This window comes from Eurytemora carolleeae, unplaced genomic scaffold (assembly GCF_000591075.1).
Source record: "Eurytemora carolleeae unplaced genomic scaffold, Eaff_2.0 scaffold1438, whole genome shotgun sequence".
Taxonomy (NCBI): domain Eukaryota; kingdom Metazoa; phylum Arthropoda; class Copepoda; order Calanoida; family Temoridae; genus Eurytemora; species Eurytemora carolleeae.
The window spans coordinates 1-6228 of NW_019397325.1; the positions used below are offsets into that span (position 1 = coordinate 1).

At 31.3% G+C, this 6228-nt stretch overlaps 1 long non-coding RNA gene across 1 annotated transcript; it reads right to left on the reverse strand.

The window, feature by feature from the left end:
• Positions 1 to 1818: 1818 nt before the first annotated feature.
• On the reverse strand, positions 1819 to 3801 carry LOC111713524 (uncharacterized). The gene is made up of 3 exons (XR_002767709.1): positions 3762 to 3801; positions 2538 to 2652; positions 1819 to 1941 (listed from the first exon to the last, which is right to left on the reverse strand). It is a non-coding gene; the product is annotated as an uncharacterized LOC111713524 (long non-coding RNA).
• Positions 3802 to 6228: the final 2427 nt, after the last annotated feature.

Genomic DNA, 6228 nt, shown 5'->3' on the forward strand with positions numbered 1-6228 from the left:
GAAAAGTTGTCTTTGCTATCACAAAACACTAATCACTGCAACGGCATTATTATTCAAGATTACTCAAAAAAGCAATGAAGTAATAAAAAATTGTGAGGGAAAAGGATAGAAAAAAATAAAATTCGATACAGTCGTCTCTGACGACACGTCCTTTATGGAAATCCCTGAAATAAAATATTTTTGAAGTCTTATTTATCACCAAATATACATTGATTTTTGCTTTGGTGAGACCTTCGCGTAAAATAAATTACAATTGATCAGTTTTGGGAAATGAAACATTAAAAGAAAAAAAAATGCATCTTCTTAATCAAAATAAATTAAAAATATATGAAGTAATCTTAGAAATTTGATTTGAAAAATTAGGAAATGTAAAGGCGGCAGCTTTCAATTCATTAACGAGAGATTTGAAATGATGAAAGATTATTGAAACTAAGATATTATATTGAGAACTAGAAGTGAATTAATTTTTCTTTAAACTTAAATTCATTATTTCCCTAAATCTTTCTTCAATTGCTTACAAAGATTAGTTTACAGTTTTATTAATTCCATTCCATCTCTTAAGACTACGTCTTTTAAAGTAGGGTTTCCAATCGAAATTCCGTTGCGCGGAATTGCGCGGAATTCCAGGGCTTGCAATTGGAAACCCTACATGTAGAAAGTGCACCAGTACAATCCAGTACAATTCCAAACTGTAAAATCTGGGAAACCTTTAATCCTGATTCTGTTGATTTCTGTTATTTGAATCCTTATTATTTCGAAACTTGGCTGTGTTGAATATTTCAATGCATTATTTTAGTCTTAAGATTAATTTTCCCTGAATTACTCTAATCCAAGCCTTTGTTTCAGAATTAAAAGGAATGTAAGAATTATTCTAATATGACAATGCCCGATTCACAACGATACCTTAGAAAGCTTTGTCTGATCAAGTAAGAATTAGATATCGATATTATAATTTCAAAAAAATTCTACTGTATTAAAACATATAGGAATTATTAGAATGAAACCTATAAAAACGACAATATCTTCCACATTATTAACCATTGCCATCTTTGCATCTTGGTGGTCATAGTCAAAAAGCCATAATTACATTTAAAAAAAAAACGAAATGCGTGAAAAAAATAACCAAAACAATGCAAATATTTCACATTTACAATCCTCTCAATAATTATAAAATCTATGCCAATTTCTTATTCATGTTACCAAAGGTACAACTATAGGTCGTATCTATCTATCTACACTGCTCTGGTAAAGCGTAACCATGGTTCTACCTATGGTAAAACGTCTAAGAAATTTTGATTATAAAAATGAACCGCCATGAGTACTAGTTAAATGATATTTAAAAAACTAAATTTGAATAATATTTGTATGTATATTGTTGTGTCTCTGATCTGTCGTAAAAGATAAGTTGTCCTAATATATTTTTGCACAAAATACCATTATATCCGGGATAATATAAATCTAGAGAGAAACATTAATTATCAGTCTACAGAACAAAAAGAAAAGAAAGCAGTAATTAAACGGAAGGAAAGAAACCAAATGATTGTTTATAATACCTTAAAGGGCGTGTTCGCGAAAATGAAAGGGGGTATAGGCTTACGTCGAAAAATTATCGATGGTGAGCCGATACTAATCTTTCTTTTATCTGTTGCCTTTATCAAGATAAAATTGTTAAAACGACTCATTCCACACAAATTCAGAAAGTTGCAACAAAATCAATTTAATTCCAAACAAATCATTCAGATATTGTAACCTGTAATCATTAATAATTTTTCAGTGCATTTGTATATAGTTTATATTTCATAATATTTTTTACTCGTTTCATTTACAACATACTTTAAAGTTTAAAGAAAGATTATTTGGCTGCTAGTTATCTCTGCTCTCGATGCTTCTGGAGTTCCACATGGAATTAGACTCCAAGAAAAATCTTCGTTTGAAGTACATCTTATATGAAACAAGTAAAAAATATTATGGAATATCAACTATGTATGAATGCGTTGAAAAATTATCGATGGCTATAGGTTATAATATCTGAATGATTTGTTTGGAATCAAATTTATTTTTCTACGATCCGAGTCGAATGTTACAACTTTCTGAATTTGTATGGACGCTACGTATGAGTAGTTTTTTTTAACAATTTTCTCCTGTTAGACACAACAGAAAGAAATAAGATTATTAGCGATCACCGTCGATAATTTTTCGACGTAAGCCTATACCCCCTTTCATTTTTCGCGAACACTACCTTAAAGAGCTAACCTATTTTTGAGTAACGGGACATGTTGAGATATGCAGTACATTTTAACATGCATAGTCTGATTAATAATGAGGAAAATATCCTAAAAAAGGTGTTGAATTCTAACATTGTCTCTGCTCCGCAAATCTACGAGTCACTTTGGAAAATAATCAAATTTCAGCTAGAAAAATAATGATATTTTTCGCATTCACCCATGATCAGACGCACGGAGTGAATCAGACATGCCGATCTTTAAAATATGTCTACAGTCCCTTTAACTAAAATATGTGACGTGAAAGTAACTCACATTGCTCCAATCGTAACATTATCCGAGCCGGTACAACATGTACTGTAGGTGTGCATTCCGTCGTACTGTCCAGTCTGGACTACACAGGGTAGAGTTCTGGCAAGATTACAGTGAACTGAACAAAAACCTAAGTTTTGACAGTTCTCAAAATGTGGTCTTTTTTATTGCTTTTAAAATTAAGATTTATTCAGGTATTGGTTAAAATCTAAACGAAATTCATTATATCTCTGGTAATCTTAAAAGGACACAAAAGCCAGACCACTTTTCGGAAATGCCAGGACAAAAATAATATTTTTTAATTCTTGTATTAAGAATCATATACAGTGGTCGGTGATTGTATTTATAAAACAAGGGCAACTTTTTATCAATAATGCTATTAAGCTCTAACAAGCATTTACAAGCATTTTTTAAATGACAAGTTTACAAGTAAACAATCAGAAGCTGTTAATTTACAACTTCTCTTGTTTAAATATTTAAATGTTTCTGAAAGCTGGGTAGGGATAAAAATTTTAATAGAAAGTCGTCTTCACTGTATTGATATTTACGACAACCACTGTATATCAAAGACGACCTTCATGTCGTCTCTTTACTGTCCTGTTGAATGAGTTTTCAATCTTACAATACTAGCTTCTGATAAATAAAGGAGTTAAAAAACCTCATGCAAAAAAATCATTTAAGTTTGGATTACTCAGATGAAAAAAAGTTGAAAGTTAAACCCCCCAAAAAACAAAATGTGTAACAATGATTGTATCTACATTTTCTTATTTAAAGTTCAAGGATAAAATCCGGGTTATTTTCGCAAGCTGGAATAGCCTTTCCTTCGCACAGAGTATATATTTGATTTTAAATCAATTTAATGCAAATTTTCTAGCTGTGATTTGAAAAATATTTGCATACTCAATCAAAATATTTTCTAAAATTATATTTTAAACCATATTTTGGAAAATAGAATATATGATATGNGGATAACCAAAAGACTGTGTAGATACAGTACAGATCTGAATAAACTCTTTTCTTACTAAACCCGTTTTACAAAGGTCTCTTTAACAGTTCAAACCACTAAAATTTAACTCTATTTATTTTTCCAAATAAACTCTTTTCTTTATATCAAGAATGACTCTGTTTTTTCATTTCTCTAAACTTTGAATCTGATCTTTTTTAAACCCTACTATTCTCTCTCAATAAAAACATATTTTAGAGTATAAAAAATAAATAATAAAGTACCTTTTTAAACAACTTCTATTTCTAATGTTGCAGAGTAAAAGTACAGAACAGACAGATGCATAAAAGAGTTGAGAACCCTTTTATACCCAAGCGCGCCTTGCCTAGCCTAGCACGCTTGTTCGGTACAAAAAGGTTCTTAACCAAAAAATGAAACATAAACAGAAATAAAAGTCGCTGCAGAGCATTCAATTATTGCACCTCAAAATTATAATAAAGATATGAGTCTTTGCCACAAACTCAAATTTTCTATTTCCAATATTTTTGCAAACTGATGTTGTAAAGTTTAAATACTTTAAAAACTTAAACTATTTAAGCTACCATAATTCATGTTTTAAAATATTCAAGATTTATATCATTGGGTTGCAAAACGATATAGGAATTAGTAAGTCATAATTTGAGGCAAGGGTTCAATTTGTTTCATGTTAAATTTAAACATATTTAAACATCACAAGTTTTAAATAATAATTTTTGTTCTTTACAAGCTTTTAAGAAGAACAAACAAAGTTTTGAATTTCTAATATTTATATCTGAACGTAAATCAAAACTAGAGAATTTAGAAGGTTCGTACCAGTAATTATGTCTGACTCTTCTTTTACCTACGTAGTTGGAAATGTATTTTTTGGTATGTTTTCATCTTGTCAGTTTTATAATGAACAAATGACTAATTCTGGAAAGCATTAATTGCTTTGCAATAAGAGGTTTTCATTCGAATTTTTTAGATTTCATTTCATAATAAACCATTAAGAGAAAACGAGGCTGGTGAAAATATAAAATAAAACTAGGTTTGGAACTCAGAACAAAGCTTAGATACTTCTCCTGATTCTACAGTGTTTCCTAAAAAAAAAGAGGCAAATCGGTCAAAGGGTTTCTGATTTATTTTAGTACATCCAAACAAACTGACACAGAGACGTACAAAGCTTACAACGTAGTATTTCTTATCAAATTTAGGACATTTTGGTGTTGAGGAGGGGGATGGGGAGGAGGGGAGGTGGGAGAAAACGTAATTAGGCAGGAAGGCTGGGAAGTTATAGATTATTTGGTTCGGGGAGAGGGAAGTGTAAACTAACATATTTAAGTCACAAATAAAGAATAAGAAAAGAATATACAGGGTGCTGATTTTTTTGTATGTAAAAAAACTTTGTTGAAATGGCATTATTAAAGTAGTGTTTTAAGGTAATTGTTCGGCATTTTGAAGCAGAATTTGGAAGGTTAAAACTATTCTATGAGATAAACTAAATGTTTGGATTAGGACAAAGAAATAAGTATTATTGTTTATGTTCAAGTAATTTCATGAGCTCATCTTTAGTCACTGTGGGATAGATTTCCCCTTGCCTGTAATGTTGGGTCACTCTCTTTTTGTGATCACTCTCTTTAGCTTGAATCCAGATGCTCCCGTTCTCGTCAGACCCATGCTTGAAAAGGTTTCCTTGTTTCTTTAGCTGTCTTATTTCATACATTAAGGAACTTCTTCTTGTCGTCATCTGGAAGTTTATGAACAGCTTGAATTCCTTGTTTCCTCCAGTCTTGATTCCAGGCTGAAGTTGGGCCTCTTTACCATATCTTAAGCAATACCGATCCATTTGGGAGCCTATGACAGGCTTGAATATCGCCTTCAGGTATCTCTACTTTGTATTTCTGTTTTACTAGCTCTATGCAATGAACAGAAATGGAGCTGCTACCCAGCTGTTCATCACTTTTGATGATGGATGGACTGCCAGGTTTTGGTTTTTGACAGGAGAGGATGAGGTTTCCTTTTAATTGACGCTGTTTTGATTCATCTAGACTTACTTAGTGTTCAATCTTACTTAGTGTTCCATCTTCATTAGTGTTCCATCTTAATTAGTGTTCAATCTTACTTATAGTTCCATCTTACTTAGTGTTCCATCTTACCTAAAATTCTATCTTACTTAGTGTTCCATCTTAATTAGTGTTCCATCTTACTTAGTGTTCCATCTTGCATAGTGTTTCATCATACTAAGTGTTCCATCATACAAAGTGTTTCATCTTACTTAGTGTTCCATCTTACTTAGTGTTCCATCTTAATTAGTCTTCAATCTTACTTATTGTTCCAATTCTGCTAAGTGTTCCATCCTACAATGATAACCTCTGTGTAAGGTATTGACTATTGATTGCTAGAAATGTTATTTCACTCCAATAAAACTAGTTTTAGAACTGCATCAATTTAAACTGCATTTAACTGCATTAAGCTACAATCTCTACTCTAGGTTGTTCTGGTTAATTTTACATCTTTGATTTCCGGGGGATAATGGCCCTAGGGTACACACTTTATCCTAAAAAAAAATCCTAAAAAGTATTCTTCACTGTACACTGTGTACTGTATATATTGTATACTGTACACTGTGTACTGTATATATTGTATACTGTATGAATGATGGAGCGACTGTTGACTTTTCATTACATTTCAAGAGAGAAGTTCTTTTAATGTTATAATCTGGATCTTTTCATC